Raw genomic sequence first — 22,402 nt, 5'->3', positions numbered from 1 at the left:
ACCTGAAGCATGACTGCAATGAAAATATGAGAGAACACAGTCTCGGGTGAAACAGACGAGTACCTATATATATGAGAGAACACAGTCTCGGGTGAAACAGACGAGTACCTATATATATGAGAGAACACAGTCTCGGGTGAAACAGACGAGTACCTATATATATGAGAGAACACAGTCTCGGGTGAAACAGACGAGTACCTATATATATGAGAGAACACAGTCTAGTGTGAAACAGACGAGTACCTATATATATGAGAGAACACAGTCTCGGGTGAAACAGACGAGTACCTATATATTATGAGAGAACACAGTATCGGGTGAAACAGACGAGTACCTATATATATGAGAGAAACACAGTATCGGGTGAAACAGACGAGTACCTATATATATGAGAGAACACAGTCTCGGGTGAAACAGACGAGTACCTACCTATATATATGAGAGAACACAGTCTCGGGTGAAACAGACGAGTACCTATATATATGAGAGAACACAGTCTCGGGTGAAACAGACGAGTACCTATATATATGAGAGAACACAGTCTCGGGTGAAACAGACGAGTACCTATATATATGAGAGAACACAGTCTCGGTGAAACAGACGAGTACCTATATATATGTGTGTAGGTTTCATTCCTATGCAGACGAAGCAGTGTTTTTCCTCTTGGCATTTCGGCTGATGATACCACTCACTGATCAAAGCTGGCAATATCAATTAGTGTGTAGGTCGTCAGAATAATTTCATTAATTGTGGTTTTGTCTTGCTAGAAAATTAAGTCAACAGTGATCAAAATGATACATGATGAACCTACAGCATAACATCTCCAACAGAGTGACACAAACATCTAGGGTTCATATTTCAAGTATTGTAATGGTAGTAATATAATAATCACGCTTGCTATTATAGAGAAAGTACACATAGTAATAGAAATGACGTCTGTACAAGCTACAGTTTATGTAATGCTTGCTAGCCATTATAGAGAAAGTATATATGATACCAGAAATAACTTCTGGGTAAGTGGTTTACATAATCTTAAGATGACAAATAGAAAACAAGAAACATGCACCTAACTAGAGCTTTATGCATTGGCCCTAAACATGCTATTAAACAAACTCAAATTCTTTTTGCAGTGAAAAAGGAAAAGTTTATGCGATATATATATATAACATTCCTACCAAAATTGGTTTAAATTTAAAAGCAGTCAGTTTTTGGCTAGAAAAACACCCTGCTTTAATTCACAATCAAGTAAGTAAAAACTTTATTTTGGAAGCTTTGAAAATAGTTTTGAATAGAAATGTGTTTTATTTTGATAATTCATATTATCGGCAATGTAAAGGTACAGCGATGGGGACAAAGGTTGCCCCTACGTATGCTACTTTGGTTCTTGGTTACCTAGAGGAAATGCTTTACAGAAACATCGGGAAAATAGACAATGAACAAGGTGAGTATTTAAGAAGGAATTTCATCAGATTTTTAGATGATTGTTTTATAATCTGGCAATCAGATAAAGATGTAAATACATTATTTCAAGAACTTAATAAGCTACATCCTGATATACAGTACACAAAGGATTCTAGTACAGTAAAACTACCGTTTTTGGATATATCTGTACATATTAAAAATGGTGAAATCACTACTGACTTGTATTGTAAGCCGACAGATTCGCATAATTATCTTGATTTTTATTCAAATCATGCAAGGCATGTAAAGCTCAATATCCCCTTTAATTTAGCGTCTCGTCTAATCACAATCGTAAGTGATAAAACTATTTTAGCTAAAAGCTTAGATAACTTAGTTTTTTATCTGCACAAACAGCATTATCCACAAGAAGTTATAGATTACGGAGTTGAAAGAGCAAAAAAAGACGGACCTATTCATTTCAGGAAACCGAATAAAGTGGAATCCAAAAGCAATATAATACCTTTTGTCAGTACTTTTAATCCAAACAACTACAATATTTTTCAAATTGTATAAGGTTGTGAAGATTACATTAAAAAAAAGCGACAGAATGAAATTGATTTTATCTAACAAGAAAATAATAAATTGAAAGCGTCAACCTAAAAACCTTAAACATATTTTATGTGCGTCAAAATTTGATTCAAAAACTCAAGATACTTCTGTCACTAAATGTATGCAAAAGCGTTGCAAAACATGTGATATTATTATAGAGTGTAAAAATTATACATTCAAAAATGGTTTTCATTTCAAAATTAAAACTAATATGAATTGTACATCCAAAAATGTCATATACGCACTTATTTGTAGAAAATCCTCAGATTTTTATATTGGTCAGACAGGAATGGAATTGAGAAAGAGAGTTACATTACACCGACAACAAACCAAAACAGACCATCTCAGATATTTAACAGTAAACGAACATTGTCATATGTGTGCTAATGATAACTTTTTTATTTTACCAATATATCAAATGTCTAATTCAGATCTTTTAAAAAGAGAAAATAAAGAAATGTATTTCATTCAACTTATGAAACCTGTGCTAAATTCAGAACGGGACAAAGGAACTTCATATTAGTTTTTATTTTGTCCTCATGTTTTTGTTAGTTTCTTCCAGAACCATTCACAATATCTTTATGTACCATGTCATGACGTAATCTTACTATGACGTCATTGTACTATGACGTCATGTTTTACAAATAAAAGAATTCAAACCCCTGAAGACCGGCATGAGCCGAGAAAGCGCTAGGGAGGAAAAAACTGTTTTATAGTTGTGTTTTCTTTTTATGTATATGGAAACCAATCACATGGACATGGTTCTTTTTTACTTATATATATACATATATATTAAGAAAAAAATATATCAACACGGCATTCCTTTTCGCTAACGTTTTCAGGCCTTTCAGGCCATCTTCAGGCGATTGTTTATTTACTTTAGCTTAGATACAAGTTGGATGCCACACGATGCTAGAACTTGTATCTAAGCTAAAGTAAATAAACAATCGCCTGAAGATGGCCTGAAAGGCCTGAAAATGTTAGCGAAAAGGAATGCCGTGGTGATATATATATTTTTTTTAATATCTACTGATGCACAACGTCTTTTAAAAGTTTAAGTATATATATTATACATATATATATATATGTATATTACAATGGTCTCCAATAATTTATCTTCATATCTAAGAGATTTCTATTCAAGGAATAAAATATTTTAGAATTTTCCCCCTTGATAATGGGAGATAAGCAGAGGTAGCTAAATATAACTTTGTAAATTTGTCATGTGACACCATTAATACTTGTTGACATTATAGTATTGTTGACAATTATCAAAATTTATCCTTTGAATGAAAATCATTCATGTAAAGCTCAATCAACAAAAGGTGAAAGTGCTATAAATTTGCATTATTTTTCATATGAATATTTGCTTTACGTTTATTTTCTTGTTTTTCTCCATTTTCTTAAAACTTAACGTATTATATCCTGCAGAATTTGATGTATACAAATTTCAATATTACATGACTATAGTTAAAGCCTTCTGCCTTGTCAATTGCTCAATCCTGCCATACGTCATAGTCAATGTATAACGTTTCTGACAATCCCAAATCCATCAGGGAAATTAAAAATCTGTGTAATAAAAAAATATGTATATCGCTAAAGCCCACCAGGAACATACATCTTAAATATGGCTTCCCGTTTTAGTTACGTTTACAACTACTGAGGTTTCTTTACGGTGAACTGTACGCAGTAACACTGTCACCTTATTTTGATAACTATATTTCTCTTTTGACTTCAGCTGTCACACAGAATATGATGACAAAAAATCACATGATTAACTTTCAAATAAAATGCAAGGTGCGGTGTGTGTGTTTTTGTAGGGAGTAGATGGGCTCAACATCTACATAGCCAAGAAACATTACTGTATATATGTAGGACTATCTAAAAAATGATTTTTAAAAAAGAGTAAGGGCCAAACAGAATTAAAAGGAGATCCTCCAATATATTGCAAGGTCAGACTTTTAACCCAAAGCTTCTGGTGCCTATATCCATCTGGTGCCTATATCCATTCTCATTTTCAGGTTGCTATCAGACCTGGTCCGGATTTCTCGAAACAAACTGAAGTCCCAAACTCACTTAAGTCTAAAGTTTTCATATAAGTTACATAAGGAGAAAAACTTAAGTTATGACTTAAGTCTGCATTTTTACTTCGGGAAATCGGAGGCAGATCTGACATATGATGATTTGTTGGTAAACCATAATTGCCTATGAACTACCTAGAGTCGTCAAAGGATGGCCTCCATTGTTTGATTCGGGAGGCTGCAGTATGTGTATTGTGTTCCCCTGTAATATTGGAAACTCATGCTCATTGTAAAGTGCTATCTCACTGAAGCATACTTACATACGCTCCAAGTCTGACAATGGTACATTATCACCAAAGTAGAAAATATAAAGAGCTACATCTTCCAAAACTCCTGGTTCTTCTTGTATTTTTTTAGTAAACTTCTTACAGTCAATGTTTTTGTAACATAGAAATTTTGAGTTTGAATAAGTTTTTTTATAAAGTCCATATTTACCTATGTAATTACGCCCAGCTGAGGACAAAAAGGTTATATTTGTTTATATGCATGTGAACTATTATTACAGAGAGGCCGGTTACAAGCCAACATGGCATTTAATTTACCAATACATTAAAGCAAAATATTTTGTATCCTTTATTTCATGACAACTATAAAATCTGAAGAGAAACTCCCTAGATACAAGTTATTTTTAACATTAGGCATGTTGAGCAATATGTTACCTGTGTTCTAATGAGAAATGACCTGGAGATATTACATGTGCCGACAGGTGTTTATAGATTACAGGTGACATCCTACCTAAGTAGATATAATAACAGGTCAACAATAGCGGTGTAGGTTTCACGATGTACAGATAATGCTACTAAACTTTACAAGTCTATAATTAGATTGACATGCTACGAAACTTTACAAGTCTATAATTAGATTGACATCCCACTAACCGTGTAACAAGTATTGTAATCTAATGAAATTCACTGACAAAGCGTTAACCCAATTTTCATTTGTCAACTGGATACATATTTAAGCCTTCTTTATGAATAAAAAAGAAAAGAAAACTACTGCAGGTATTTTCTACCTGTACACCATAAATTTTATATAGACATCTTTGTGTTTAGATTCTTTATATTTAACAACTTATTAACACCCAGGACCATCTTTTAAGGACATGCGAGACTTAGGTGGTAGAGTAAAGCTGGAGTACTCGGAGAAAAACCATCAACCTATGGTCAGTACCTGATAACTGTCCAATGGGGTTTTCAAACTCGGAACCAAATGGTGGTGTAATAATTGTAAGATGGCAGAACACCTTAACCATTTTGCCACCTCGACCACGCACCTTTGAGCACCTGTCATAAATTGGGTACCCGTACATAAATATTAAAATACCCTATCTAAATGATAACATACCATATTCAGGTAAGCTTTCATTCACACCTGTGTATCAATTGAAATATCTGGTGAAATAAAGTGATATACCAGGTACATTACAACTCAACATACACAGGTAGTAAGGGTCTGTAAAATTATAATTACCTCTATCCAATGCACAAAAGTTGTTTATTATGAAATGTAATATACCTGTCATTTTTCTCAGCTGATACACCTGTATCACTGTGCATAGCATATGCTGAACAGTTTACCTTGAAACAGTTAAATCCAACCTACTGGCAGTGCCATCTGTAACTTAATGATGTAAAGAATTCTTTTCAAAATTAATTAACAGATTGTAATCGTAATTTTAAAGAGTTTATTTTGTAATTATGAACAAAGTAAATATGCATGGGAATAGAATTAATTGGAACGTCCCTATACATAAAAGATAAGGGCTTGTCAATAGATAAGAATAAGGAAATAATATGTATACCAGAATTTTATATACATACCTGTTGTAGTTACAGATATCCAATTTCACATAAACACTTTCCGAAAATTAGAACTGTATCCTCAATTTATGGATAAATAAAGGGTCCGATTCATCAGCATCTCACACACACCTGTACACTGCCGAATTGTTAACCTAATTCCACAGGACATGTATTATTACCCAAAACCTTATAACCTACATATTTGTATATACATAAGTTATAACTTATTCACACACGACCCTCCCAATATTGTGGCTTGTTATGAAACAGTCACAAAGTTTAAATAAGGTATGTAAGAGGTAAACGTGGAGGTACAGGTAAACGTTGTGATGTCACTGTTAACGCTCCACCTGGCATACCTGTAATCTCACGACGAGCCAATACACCCAGGTATATATATACTCCATTGTAGGACACCCTCTCACTGTGTACGAGAGATTAGCGCGAGGACACTCCACTCTATACCACTACGATACCACCACTTCAGTGTCTCTCTGAGTATCTTGTTAGGGTAGAGAGCACAGCTATGATTATGTGATGTGCAGTCCCCAAAATTTAAGCTGAAATTATGACTACAATTTTCGATGCACAATTCACTCGATTTATAATGTACTGTCTAAAATATAATGACGATCCAGGAAGGTAGATACACAGACAACTCTTATACTATCATATGTGTGGTCTACAATATCTATATAGAATAGATTTCTAATTAACTAAAACTCTGAAACTTGCAGTCCTAACATATACAATCAAACCTGTCTATAAAGACCACCGAAGGGACCAGGGAAAAGTGGACTCTGTAGACCAGTGGTCTTTATACACAGGTCAAATGGTTTTATAAACAGTCATTTAGGACCCTAAAATAGTTGTCTTAATAAGTAGGTGGTCTTTATACAGAGGTGGTCACTTGAAAGCAGATATCACTGTATCATTATAGACAACAATAGGTATGATATGCAATCTCTCTTATCTTTTAATGTGTAACATCACAATTAAAGCACCTGAGGGTAAATCGAGTGATTTGATAAAAAAAAAAAAAAGCATCACCAGCACAGACCAGTTTGTTGCTCAGTTTTTCCAGATTCACTAATTCTCATGGGTAGAGTTTATAAATTCTGTATCATTGGATTTATTAAAGAAGTAGTTCATATAGTAAAAGACATACACATGGCCTGTAAATCTAATACCCAGATGAAAAATTCAAATTGTTTATGGTTCCCTTGATTCATCTAAACCTTCTCTGATAGCAGACAACAGTTTCACTAAGTTAAGATCCAACATGCAAAGATATATATAACCAAGAGACAATGTGGGTGTAAAATAACTTTTAAATCTTCCAAATTACTTTCAACATTTTTTTTCTTCCTTTCTTTCTTTTTTTCAAAATCTATTGAATTTCATATATTTTCCTTTGAGCTTTGGTTTTGTTGGCCTCTTTTCAACAATATAAGCTTTTGCTGTGGCTTTCAGCATCTCTTAGAAGTCCTAAAAAGACAAAACAATCACTTTTCGTTATGAAACTTATGATATTAGGAAGGTGGGTTTTTTATCATTCTATATCCTTTATATAATCCTTTGGGTTAAAACTTCTAATATTTGTATAATGTTACATATCAAACAAATTAGAGATCTCAGAATACTAGTATAATTTAGTAAGTTATATACACAGTAGGTATAGGATTAGAAAACGAGTATGCCCTTAGGAATTGTCTGATCACGCTACCAGTTTGTGATGTTTAACTGTTCAGAATATGCTGACAAAGAAGCAATACAAATGTTTCTACTAATTGTGTTTCACAGTCAGCTTTCATGAACAAAAACATCTATCCTCCCAGTACAGGCATACACTGATATGTGACTTATAACCTGTGAATATATGGACATGATTACTTGTTCTTTCAAATGATTCAGAGCATTATAATAACGATGACTAAATATCGACTAATAGGATTAACTAAGTTGGCCCCTGACCATGAACTACAACAAGACTGATAATTGTCCTGGTTAAGGATTTCAGAAGACATTCATATCAAAACTCTTAGTCAATCACCTTGACCTTTGATCTAGTATTCCTACATGTATGAAGAAATACAAAATGTACTATGTATGTTTAGTACATGTAACAGGGAAAGATGGTGGAGATCTTGTTGTTATTTAATACCAACTACTCCTGATAGCTGCATGTGATGCAGATAAGTTTACAAATATCAATGTAATGAATTTCAATAATTTCAAAATTAAAAGTGGGATGCTAGTCAAATGACAATTTTATCCTTGACCTTTCTGTTGAAAATTATGTTCATGACCTTGAAACTGAAAATTCTGTTCTTGACCTTTCAAATGAAAACTGTGACTTTGACCTTTCAAAAGAAAAGTTTGTTCTTGATCTCTCAACTAAAAATTTTAATGAAACCAAAAAATAAACTAGCTTCTATTTGATTCCAGTAAAATACTGCTTATGGTCTTGTGAATACAGAAGGTTCATTTTGATCATGCCTTATTCTTTTTAATTGGAAAGAATAATCAGGAATTTGACTTTAATTTACACAAACCATGAGTTCAAGGTCACTGTGACTATTAATAAATATATATTACAGTGGAACAAAACATGGTCACATTTTTTTTCAACAGACATAAAAAGTAAAGCAGACTTCTTAAATTCCTGCTAAAAATTAATACCTTGTATATATTGTACACTATGATTTCAAAAATTGTAAGGATACAATAAAGTGGTCTACAAAATACCAAAATGTAATTGCATAAAAAAAGACTTTATAGAAAATGAAGTAAACTCGTTGTTTTTAATATCATCAAAATAAGAATAGGTGTTTAGATAATTTCCGTTTTCCATTAAAAATGACTCCATGTGTATCTTAAAACAGGAAAGTCATAACTATAGAGCACAAAGTGGCCAACTGACTATAAAACAGTGATTGCCTTCCCAACAACCATTAATGTAGACTCTGAATTTGTCAGAGAAAAAAACCTGTAGGATGAGGGATTATAAGTGGTCCTTGTCATGCAATACAACTTAATAAATATATTGTTATATGGAAGTCTGGAAAATGTATATCACATTTAAATCTAATTATTGTTTGGATTTATGAAGAATGGCTATGAAGCTACAGCGAGGCTATACAGAGCAGCATGATAGCACAGGAGAAGTAGTGCATGAATAGGACGAGACAAAATTATCACTTTTGAGTATACATTTCTCCAATTTTATGATTTATACTGCAACAGCGGAATAATCAATCTGTAAAGTCTGCAGGAGATGTAATCTTAGACTTTCAGCATCATGGCCTGGGACTTTCCATTCATTGCATGACAGCTTGAAAGTTAATTTCTACTTGTAGCCTACAAGTTCTCTGCCAGATGCATTTCAAAACATCATGGTCAACATTTTAACGTCTGGATCACAGGGACTAGAAGCACTTCCAACACTCAAATTGAAGAGAAAAAAATGCGAAGTCTGACATTGATATTTTTCAATCTAGGTCATGAGAAGGAATCAAGGTCATGTGATGTGATCTGTATGTAATATAATGTTTATATATCACACATTTTTGGAGCAAATAAAAGAAGTTTTAAGAAAATCACTTTTTAATAATAATTTTCAATAATACCTTCTACTGATATTTTTTAGCACCCCTCTTGATTAAACCTTTTGATAACACACTTGAGAATATAAGCAATATAGTCATTTCTCTAAATACTGACAAGTCTGACTAATCCTGCATATCTATATATAATGAAGTAAAATAATACGAAACACCTTTGTTACTAGAAACCTTTGATAACACACCCATATACAAACAGAATATTGTGTACTAGATAATAATGACTTGTATCCCTATATAATCTAGTGTCCAATCTTCTAATTTTCTGTATATACCAACATAGGATAAAGAAAACATTTTAACAAGAAGATTGACACTTAATTGACTAAAAAACCTAAATACATATTTCTATCATAAAGTGATTGGACAATGTTGCCTTGTACAAGATACTAATGCATGAAAAGAAAGCATCTCATTGTTCACAAACCCAACCTATACAATAAAAATTTGGGAGCCTCTATCAGGTTGACAAAGAGCCTCTATGGCCGACGGGTTAAAATGGAGCAGCATGTAACAATCTACCAATAGCTCTGTATGTCTATTGTATATTCCGTCTTTGCATATTACAGAGTTAGCTCCCTTGCAGATAGGTATCGATTGTTACGTCATTATTTTGTGAGCGTAATTCACAGCGTTTTCTCCAAAACGTATGACGTTACGCTCGCAAACACATGACATCACAATCAATACCTACCCGCAAGTGCAGATAACTCTGTAATATGCAAATTCGGAATACATGTAAGTTCAAAAGTTCATAAAGGGAAATTGTCAGGCATATATATAGGTCATTTATAGATCAAGGATTTTTTCTCCAGGTATTCTTGATTTCTGCCTTCATCTCTTAGAACAGAGTAGAAACAGTGCTTAGTGTTTGAGGAAATCCATTTACTGATATTGAGTAATTTTGTAAGATTTAGTACACAAGCTATGGTATTACAATGCAGTGGTTAATTTTATAGTGCTATCTCATTGAAATATACATTCACACGCTACAGCATCACTTCACTATAGAACCACACACATAGCTAGTTCTTGAACAAGACATTTTGATATGAGAATCCTTTTTGTCTCCTCGCTTTGCTTCTACCAAATGCTGCTAACAATATCATGGCCTCTTCATTGTGATGACATAATCAGTCAACATTTTTCTAAACCACCATTTTTTTTTACAGATTAAGCTTGATTCACCGACATCAGTTTCAAATTTCTTCTCTTGCAGATTGGACAGTTTAATTGGTACAATTCACAGCAGAAATTACACTATCAAAGTTATTGACAGAGTTTTTAGCCATTACTAGTATTAGAATTTCACTAAAACCATTTTATTTATTCATAGTAACATTGCAACCATCTTGCAATTGATTCAGGACCTTTTCAAGGACATGTCAATAATTGTAAAACAATCAATTTATTTGATTCAAGGCCACTCAAACTCAAAATCATCACAAAAATTAGTCATAAAGTTTCAAAAAACATTGTACTGGTCTTATTGTCTTGGCCAAGGTCTCACTAAATCACTCTTCCAGAACATTGCAGAGCATAACTATTTATGTAAAATGACAAAAAATAAGTTCTGTTTTTATGGTTTACTTTGCAAATTTTTACTCGAAGATATTTCAACTATCCCAACACCAAAGGTAACTATATATACTAATTGTTCTATTTTCAAGGTCAATGAAGGGAAATTCATTTCCGAAGTCAGCATACCAATTTTTTTATTCCTAATGTCATTGGATCAACCCCCCCCCCCCACTCCATCCCCTGATTAATTAAGTTGAAAAAAAATATTATCAATAGTCAATATGGCTTTACCAATTTAGATACTATTGTCAAAGATAATTTCTATTTCAATTTTAATCACAGACTCTTATTCCCAAGGTCACAAACTCTTATATCCTCAATGTCACTGCATGTATCAATCTATTAGTTTGAAGGTCAATTAAATTTATCATATCAAAGGTCATTGCAGCAATCCTTAATCGTCAAGGTCAACATGTCCATCTTTATATACCAAGGTCACTGTGAAAATTTGATTGCAAGGTTATTGTTCATGGTCATTTGCTATTGCCAAGATAATTATACAATTAAAACATTATTACAAGACTCTACAACAAAACATGTTACAAAGATCAATGTGTGTAATAATATTCTTTCAAGGTCATAGAAAAACACTTACATATGTTCAAGGTCACTCTATTCAACATCAGTTGTCAAGGTCGCTTTATCCAGTACAAGACCTAATTTTAAAGTCAATATAAGAGTAATGTATTTAGCTTAATAAAAGTTCAATATTTGCAATATTTAGTCTTAAAGTGATTTTATTGATATCAAGTGTCAACAATTTCTCAAAATTATTTTCATTTACTATTTTTTTCCAGTTAAAAGTAACATTAGCGTGTCGTTATCAGTCAATGAATCTGAAGAACTTGGCTCTTTGCCTTTGCTGTATTAATATTTTGTAGTGTAAGCAATACTCTTATAATGGATACAAGCAATAAAATATTGATTTTATTTCCTTTTCACCAAAGTTGAGCAAGAAATCACAACCACTGAGAAATGTCAATAAAGCAACGCCCGATGTTTGTATCGCTATGACAGGCCTGTATACAATAATATACTGCTGTTCTGGTTAACAAAACAAACTAATTGCAAGCCTAAGTGAGCAATTCTTCTTTAAATACCACTTTAGTCAAATCTGTAATTTGATAAAATGTTCTTATTTTTATTTGCACTCTCTCCTTAACATTATACTTGGTTCATGACAACAGAATCATGTTATCAGCAGCAAAAAAAAAACAAACCAAAACTAAGACTTTTTACATTTTCATACACGGCCTTTAATTACACTCTCCTGGGTCTTCAAACCAGAAATCATCTCATCAAAATATCTAATATTTGTTAGAAACTTAAAAATTGATTTGATTTGGATGGTTAAGCGTCTTTTTAACAGCCAGGGTTATTGAAGGATATGCCAGGTTTAGAATATAGAGGAAAGTCAGAGTACCCGGAGAAAAATCACCGACCTGCAGTCAGTACCTGGTAATTGTCCAAAATGGATTTCAAACTATTATCCAGAGGGTATCTTACCACTCGATACCGTGGCCCTCTAGGACTCTCTTTTACTATGACAAAGAATGAGAAATCCTCCCACTAAGAATTAAATGTGAGATGTTTTATTCCCAAGAAACCAGCGCTAAAATGTGCGTGGAGTCGCAATGGTGGCGATACCAACTCCTTTTTTCGTCAGTGATGTCTTGTTTAACAAAAACTTCTGGTAAACAACAGGTTACTGTAGTTTTTACGATTATTGAGCCAGAAAGAATATATATATACTCCCAGTTTCTTCCGACCTCTCAGCTGTGGCAGTCACTTGAAAATTAAAGTTCTTGGTCATCATTCACCAAGTTCATGTAAGAGAAGGAATATTTTAACCAAAGGAATCGTTGTTATATCTTTCTGGGTATCATCTATTTGATAGTCCAAAAGACAATAAAACAACACACCTGCATCAACATAGCTAGCTGTACTACAGAAATAACAATGGAATGGAGTTGTAAGATAATCTCTCCATGGTGTTCAGGGGATCAGTTTTCTGAAATCATAATGCTACTTTGACCCTTTATCTCCAAAATATGTACACAGATTAAAGATAGGCCAAATTAAACTCCATCTAAAAATAAACCTGTCTATAAAGATCGCAGACATACACAGGTCAAATTGTGTTGAAATTGTCCAATTCAGACGCCTGAGAAAGCGGTCTTATTTAACAGGTGGTCTTTATATGGAGGTGGTCCATAAGGCAGGTTTCAATGTAATTTCAAAGTCTCAAGTCGTAGGAAAAGTGGTCCTTATAGACAAGTGGTTTTTATAAACAGGTCAAATTGTGACAATCTGTGACCCTGCGAAAGTGGTTCTCACTATGCAGGTGGTTATTATCCCAGGGCTCGAATTTTACATTTTTTGTCACTTGTTTAAAATAGCAAGTGCCCTAAATTTTTACTTGCTAAAATATATTTTTACTTATAATTAATATCCGTATTCAAATTACAGTTTTGTTATAAATAAAATCCTTTATTTTTGCATGATGATGTGAGGTGTATAAGTACATAATGTATGTCAAAAACATTATTGTAAGAACTGGGCCCCCATATTTTCCATTGAAACAATTTTTTCACAATAATTATGTCATTTTTACAGTTGTCCCTGATAAAAACCACTTGCTAAAATAAGCAAGTGCATATTTTTTCCACTTGCTATTCTGGTATATCTACTTTCAAAAAGCAAGTAAAACAACCTGAAATTGGAGCCCTGTATACAGAAGTGGTCTATAAAGAAAGGTTTGACTGACCTGAACTTTTCTCTATTAAAAGTTTTTTTTGTTTGTAGCAAGAATTAGCCCTAAAGTCAGGTACTTAAATGTTGTTGGTTGTCGATTTCAATCTATTATATATTTCAGGATCATTGTAAAGCCATACTTGGAATACTGTATTTTCTATTAATCTTTGAATTTGCATTAAGGTTTAAAACAAAGTCAGAGCACACAGGATAGATTGGTGCTTTATCAAATATTAAGAAAAAAAATGAAAAATGAAATTTTAATCGCAACATGACAACATTAAGCAAAACAGAAACTACACTCCCACGCAGTAAAGTACTTTGACATTTTCATGTTGAATAGAAAATGCATTTAAATGTGTGAAATAAATTTATGTGAGGTTTCCAGGCCAACCTAATACTTATAATAACATTTCTTTCTTTTATAGTATTTTATGGAGATATATGATATGTAGGTTTCTAGTGCACAAATTTGATATTATCAAACTTAATATCTATAAGTTGTTTGATACATGAATTTGAATTCAGTATGCATACAGTTTGCCTGAAAGAATGTTGTTTTAAATCACATGCATGGACTTTACTTTAATCTTATTTTACATGTTACTGATAGCCAAGTTCCCGTCATTTTCCCTCTGTGGGATTTTGAACTCAGAACCCAGAGGTGAAAGATTAAAGGTAGATTATTAGACGGACGTCACCTTGAAAATTTGGCCACCTTGACCAGAGAGTTGATTAAGTTGTCAGCAGGTAATGACAAAACTCTTTGACCACAGTCGCCAAGAGGTGAATGGTTGGAAGTAGAATTTCAGACACCTTGACCACTAATATTTAATAAGTAACTTTGACCAAGAGATGGATAGGTAGTGGTAGAAGATTGGACACCATAACTACTTGATCACTACAACCCAGAGCCGAGGTCAAAGTGTGGTACAATGAAGAAACACATTACGACTAGACCAAAATAACCCCTGTTAATTTACCTGACAGTAAAATCTACACTGACAGATGACACCATTCTAACATACACTGGAAATTTTATTCCATCATTATATCAATGTATGTAGGATGTGATATGATGGAAAGAGATGGGATGGAACGGGATGGGATGGGACGGGATGGGGCGGGACGTAGTTAACACTGTGCCATCTCCCAATTCAGGATGGAGGTGTAAATTTGACATTTTAAAACTCGAGTAATCTGCAAATATAAGTCATTATATCTATAATCAAATACAGAAAATTACATAATGACAGATGTTGTCTCCTGTGCTCATAATCCCACGCAGTACTTATATTTCGTCATTGATGTCAAACGCCATGCAGCACTTATATCTCATCATTGATGTCAAATGCCACGCAGTACTTATATATCGTCATTAATGTCAAACGTCATGTAGTACTTATATCTCCTCATTGATGTCAAACCTCATGCAGTTTTTATATCTTGTCATTGATGTCAAACGCCATGCAGTACTTATATCTCCTCATTGATGTCAAACGTCATGCAGTACTTATATCTCCTCATTGATGTCAAACGTCATGCAGTACTTATATCTCCTCATTGATGTCAAACGTCATGCAGTACTTTTATCTCCTCATTGATGTCAAACGCCATGCAGTACTTAAATCTCATCATTGATGTCAAACGTCATGCAGTACTTATATCTCCTCATTGATGTCAAATGTCATGCAGTACTTTTATCTCCTCATTGATGTCAAACGCCATGCAGTACTTAAATCTCATCATTGATGTCAAATTTCATGCAGTACTTATATCTCCTCATTGATGTCAAACGTCATGCAGTACTTATATCTCGTCATTGATGTCAAACGCCATGCAGTACTTTTATCTCCTCATTGATGTCAAACGCCATGCAGTACTTATATCTCCTCATTGATGTCAAACGTCATGCAGTACTTAAATCTCCTCATTGATGTCAAACGTCATGCAGTACTTATATCTCCTCATTGATGTCAAACGTCATGCAGTACTTTTATCTCCTCATTGATGTCAAACGCCATGCAGTACTTACATCTTGTCATTGATGTTAAAAGCCATGCAGTACATACATCTTGTCATTGATGTCAAAAGCCATGCAATACTTATATCTTTTCATTGATGTCAAACCTCATGCAGTACTTATATCTCGTCATTGATGTCAAACGCCATGCAGTACTTAAATCTCATCATTGATGTCAAACGTCATGCAGTACTTATATCTCCTCATTGATGTCAGATGTCATGCAGTACTTTTATCTCCTCATTGATGTCAGATGTCATGCAGTACTTTTATCTCCTCATTGATGTCAAACGCCATGCAGTACTTTTATCTCCTCATTGATGTCAAACGCCATGCAGTACTTATATCTCGTCATTGATGTCAAATTTCATGCAGTACTTTTATCTCCTCATTGATGTCAAACGTCATGCAGTACTTATATCTCGTCATTGATGTCAAATTTCATGCAGTACTTATATCTCCTCATTGATGTCAAACGTCATGCAGTACTTATATCTCGTCATTGATGTCAAACGCCATGCAGTACTTTTATCTCCTCATTGATGTCAAACGCCATGCAGTACTTATATCTCCTCATTGATGTCAAACGTCATGCAGTACTTAAATCTCCTCATTGATGTCAAACGTCATGCAGTACTTATATCTCCTCATTGATGTCAGATGTCATGCAGTACTTTTATCTCCTCATTGATGTCAAACGCCATGCAGTACTTACATCTTGTCATTGATGTTAAAAGCTATGCAGTACATACATCTTGTCATTGATGTCAAAAGCCATGCAATACTTATATCTTTTCATTGATGTCAAACCTCATGCAGTACTTATATCTCGTCATTGATGTCAAACGCCACGCAGTACTTATATATCGTCATTGATGTCAAACGACAAGCCGTACTTATATATCGTCATTGATGTCAAACGTCATGCAGTACTTATATATCGTCATTGATGTCAAACATCATGCAGTACTTATATCTTGTTATTGATGTCAAACATCATGCAGTACTTATATCTCGTTATTGATGTCAAACGCCATGCAGTACTTATATCTCGTTATTGATGTCAAACGCCATGCAGTACTTATATCTCTTCATTGATGTCAAACGTCATGCAGTACTTATATCTCGTCATTGATGTCAAATGCCATGCAGTACTTATATATCGTCATTGATGTCAAACGTCATGCAGTACTTATATATCGTCATTGATGTCAAACATCATGCAGTACTTATATCTTGTTATTGATGTCAAACATCATGCAGTACTTATATCTCGTTATTGATGTCAAACGTCATGCTGCACTTACATCTCGTTATTGAAATCAAATGTCATGCAGTACTTATATCTCGTTATTGATGTCAAATGCCATGCAGTACTTATATCTCGTTATTGATGTCAAACGCCATGCAGTACTTATATCTCGTTATTGATGTCAAACGCCATGCAGTACTTATATCTCGTCATTGATGTCAAACGTCATGCAGTACTTATATCTCGTCATTGATGTCAAATGTCATGCAGTACTTATATCTCGTTATTGATGTCAAACGTCATACAGTACTTACATATCGTCATTGATGTCAAACGTCATACAGTACTTATATATCGTCATTAATGTCAAATGTCATGCAGTACTTATATCTCCTCATTGATGTCAAACCTCATGCAGTACTTATATCTTGTCATTGATGTCAAACGCCATGCAGTACTTATATATCGTCATTGATGTCAAACGCCATGCAGTACTTAAATCTCCTCATTTATGTCAAATGTCATGCAGTACTTATATCTCCTCATTGATGTCAAACGTCATGCAGTACTTTTATCTCTTCATTGATGTCAAACGCCATGCAGTACTTATATCTCATCATTGATGTCAAACGTCATGCAGTACTTATATCTCCTCATTGATGTCAAACGTCATGCAGTACTTACATCTTGTCATTGATGTTAAAAGCCATGCAGTACATACATCTTGTCATTGATGTCAAAAGCCATGCAATACTTATATCTTTTCATTGATGTCAAACGTCATGCAGTACTAATATCTCGTCATTGATGTCAAACGCCACGCAATACTTATATATCGTCATTGATGTCAAACGACACGCCGTACTTATATATCGTCATTGATGTCAAACGTCATGCAGTACTTATATATCTTGTCATTGATGTAAAAGTCAAACATATTTTTGATGTCAAGTACTTATGCATACTTATATCTTGTTATTGATGTCAAACGTCATGCAGTACTTATATCTCGTTATTGATGTCAAAAGCCATGCAGTACTTACATCTCGTTATTGAAATCAAATGTCATGCAGTACTTATATCTCGTTATTGATGTCAAACGCCATGCAGTACTTATATCTCGTTATTGATGTCAAACGCCATGCAGTACTTATATCTCGTCATTGATGTCAAACGCCATGCAGTACTTATATCTCCTCATTGATGTCAAACGTCATGCAGTACTTATATCTCGTCATTGATGTCAAACGCCATGCAGTACTTATATCTCGTCATTGATGTCAAACGCCATGCAGTACTTATATCTCATCATTGATGTCAAACGCCATGCAGTACTTATATCTCTTCATTGATGTCAAATGTCATGCAGTACTTATATCTCTTCATTGATGTCAAATGTCATGCAGTACTTATATCTCGTCATTGATGTCTCACATGTAAGTATACATTCTAGTCTCCCCCACTGAGAACCCCGTCAAACCTTACAGCTTTGAACCACTAATCAGCACATTAATTATTGAATATGTTTGGGTAGTTATACATGATATCTGCCTACTTTTCTGAAGATGAAATACAAATTTTCGCTGCTGCATATTTCATGACTCTTCTTCCCTTTCAACTTTATCTAATTACTGTCTAGTTACAATGCAGAACATTAACTAATGTCAAGCTGTCGTTACAGATGACTGCTTCCTACTTGGCCATGTAACTAGTTCCTATATTGTCTGGGTGGTAATACAGCCTCAGACAGGGTCAGGGTTTGTTTATTTTGTCCTGTTAACGTTTAAAAGATGACTGGTTTTGAAAGTGGGAAAAGTCAAGAGTACTAGGAAAAAAACCACGGCCCTACAGTCAGTACAGACCTGGTAACTGCACTACATGGGATTTAAGACTACATGTATAACACAAGAAGTGGCAGGCTAGTGTAAGAATGTTGAGACATGCCAAACACTTGCGTACTATAATCCACTTTAAAGTGCGATCACACGGAAATATACACAGCAGAGCACCCCTCTCGCAAACATTAATTTCCAGCTAAAACAGATCTGCAGATATTAAGACAATTAAGTCCTAAAAAAAGGCTTTACAAATGCTTGGCCAAACAGTATAAAATAAGCCAGCACAACTGGTATAGTACGTAGCTTGAAAATATTTGTACCCTATGATCAATAAAATTAAGATCCGAGGTACAAAAAATTCTTTGTCTTAAAATAAATGAAGATATCTTCTACTTATAAAGGTCAAGGCCAAAATGGAAGTTAAGTATATTGTAGCAGCTGATACGCTACACTGATAATGACCCCCTGGACCTCCTGGACAAACAACCACAAGAGATGACAACATTGATATTCATCATGAACAGATATTCATCATTTCAACAGAGGGTTTATATACATGACTCAATTGCATCCACCTGTGACTTGGGATGCAGCCAACCGGAAAGGAATGTACCGATATTGTAAATATTAATACATGTGTATCTGTAGGAAGTGAACCTGAATACTGTATGCTGAATGTATTCAGATTTTAAAATACCATCATCACCAGCTGTGCTTAATGTGGCTGTGGAAATTAATATCTATCATATATAATACATTTGTATATATAAATTGTATCATATACATACCCACCTTGTAGTAAAATCTATATTTTAATCGAAGGAAAATTAGGATAAGATCACAAGTCTTATATGGTATCCGAACAATACAGAGAAAGTTTAGAATAGACAAAGTTTAAAAGCTGAAGATGGCAATCAAAATTAATCTGTTTGCAGCTGTCTACCGGTAGATGTTTATTTCTTTAAGGAACTTGACACAAATGGCCAAAATCTTACCCCATATCCTATGGTGGCTAATAGGTGACTTTTCTGCTTTATTATTTTGTCACAAACCCTGCACAATAATTATGAATACTGCCACTGTATATAAATATTTTAACATGCATGCATGAGTAAAGATCGTCAACAATTTTGTTAAGTTTTCCAGCAAGCAAATACACAACAATTGTTACCTATAGACTCCACAAAGAAACAACGAACATCTATTGTTACTTTCTTGCAAGCAATAAAATGCGAGAGAGTATTTCTTATTTTGCATACAGAATGCTTTGGACCTATTTCTGAGCTATGTCAAAGCATTAATATAGCCATCTTACTTTTAAATATTAAGATAAAACATTCGATAGATTTTATATGACAGCTATACAGATCAAAATCTGGTTTAATGTCTTCTAACCAGAAGCGATGCCTCCTTCGTCAATTGTGCCTAAAGCATCATACGAGTTGGTAGCAACTATCTCTTTCATTGAGTACACTATCTAGTATTTAAAATTACATGTTGAGTTCTGAAATTGCTACAAAATCATATCTCTTATAAAAACTTCAAAATTCCTTTTCAAGCCATTTTGATTCATACTTCAATGAACAGTCACTTTATTTGACGTTTGTTTAATTATTTATATCAAAATATAAGTTTGTTTTTGATTCACTGAAAACTGATCCAAGACTCTTGGTTCTAATGAATACAGTCAGTGAGTGTAGAGAATGCTACCAATGATCAACATAACATTGCCAAAAGGAAATAGGAGCCATATAAATTGTTTCATGTTGGTCAAACATGGAATAAAACCCCTTGTACATGTGCTATATGTCAAATTAATCTTAACAATTTAAGTAAGGAGAAACTTTTATACAAAATGTACTTACGGTGTACAAATATTTGAGATTTAAATATTCCACTGCATCGAAATTTTTGACACGTCACACCATTCAAGCACAGTATGTAATTCCAGAATAATCCGTAAAGATGTTGGTCAAGTTCACAAGTATATAAATCCCAAACGTGCAGTTCCTTGGACAGATAATCCGAGTGAAGGACGTCCACTTTGAGTTGTGTATCAGGGTCAGGTTCAACAGTGTGACTGTAACAGTAGAGAAATCTTCTGTATTGTTCGCCCACACGTTATACCCCTAGGCCTTCGCCACCGTTACACGACTTATCTCATATCTTTTGTCAATATAGATTCCCTAATACCTACCCTAGGGCATTTAACACAACATTTTTAATTGAACACGATTGTAAATAGGCTGCCGTTATTTCACAATCCTTATGTATGTAAGTCTGAAATCCAATTAACCGACTGACTCGCACCTACAATAGTACATGTTAAATTAGGTAACAATTCTAACATGGTACAATGTTATTCTGATGTTCCAGTATGTATGAATTATATCTGACAAATGTTGAAACAAACTATCCTCACTGTTACAAGTACCGTGTATATACGAACAGATAATTGACTGCAATATTTTGCATACAAATTAAGTGATGTCACATGTCAGTTCTGGCATTTAATCAAAAATAGGTTAAATGTTATTTGAAATTCAGCAGAAAATCAAAAGCTGTAAGAGATCAAGAAAATGTTCAAACATTAATTCTGTTATTTCAGTTATTTGAAATTAAGGTGTTTTTTTTAATATTCTAACTTATTTGTAAGGGGAAAAAGAGAATAATATAGCAACACAATTTATAAATTCCAAGAGTGCATTCAATATTCAAAATGATTATAAGTGTATTTACTTAAAAATCAGACTATAACAAACTATCAAATTATTGAACAAATAAAAAAGTCATTAAAAATGTTTTAAACTGTTGTCAAAAGAAAATGAAGACCATAATAGAATTTGACAATGTTACGATTGCCATAACATCCCTGAAATTGATGTATCTGATAATCTTATCTCGCCTGTATAAAGAATATTCTATGAATAAAAAATGCTTCTTAACATGCAATTTTAACGTCAAAATTGAAAAATGCTTTTATTATTCTCTGAACTGAGGCAAAGAACTCCCGGTAATTGTAAGTTGATGGTTTTCTTCAAGGTACTCCAGCTTTCTACCATTTCCTTGTAGCCTGCCACATTCTTAAATGGCTGATAATATGACTTAACACAAAATTTAACCAAACCTGTAGACTATGTGTTCATGCATTGCTTGACCTCTAGTCATTGCTTGACCCCTTTAAAGTGGTCGGTGTATTTTGACTATATTTTCTGTATGGTTATACCAATCAATGAAATGATCTAGCGATAGTGCTCTTCGTTACAGATTAGTGCTGACACTTCTATGATACAGTAGCAATACACAGACAATTCTTTAGCGAGATTAAGCTACGCCACGCTGCTCTAACTGATCATCAATTTCCAAATATTGTTACTCGAATTAACGCTTCACTTGCATCTGGACAATGGCCAGTTACCTGGCAACCAAGAAACCTAC

General features: G+C 33.8%; 1 protein-coding gene across 2 annotated transcripts in view; it reads right to left on the bottom strand.

Moving 5' to 3' along the window:
* LOC138323906 (uncharacterized) overlaps nucleotides 1–21,160 on the bottom strand; it is a 110,844-nt gene extending 89,684 nt beyond the window's left edge. The window contains exon 1 of one of the 2 annotated variants that reach the window (XM_069268846.1): nucleotides 20,830–21,160. The gene's annotated coding sequence lies outside the window, so the exon portion shown is untranslated. Of the gene's footprint in view, nucleotides 1–5,911; nucleotides 6,325–20,829 lie in introns of those variants that run through there. The other variant, XM_069268838.1, reaches the window with a different exon arrangement.
* Between the last annotated feature and the right edge of the window lie 1,242 nt (nucleotides 21,161–22,402).

The sequence above is a fragment of the Argopecten irradians genome, chromosome 1 (genome assembly GCF_041381155.1).
Source record: "Argopecten irradians isolate NY chromosome 1, Ai_NY, whole genome shotgun sequence".
Classification (NCBI taxonomy): Eukaryota; Metazoa; Mollusca; class Bivalvia; order Pectinida; family Pectinidae; genus Argopecten; species Argopecten irradians.
This window is presented reverse-complemented; position numbering and strand designations above follow the sequence as displayed.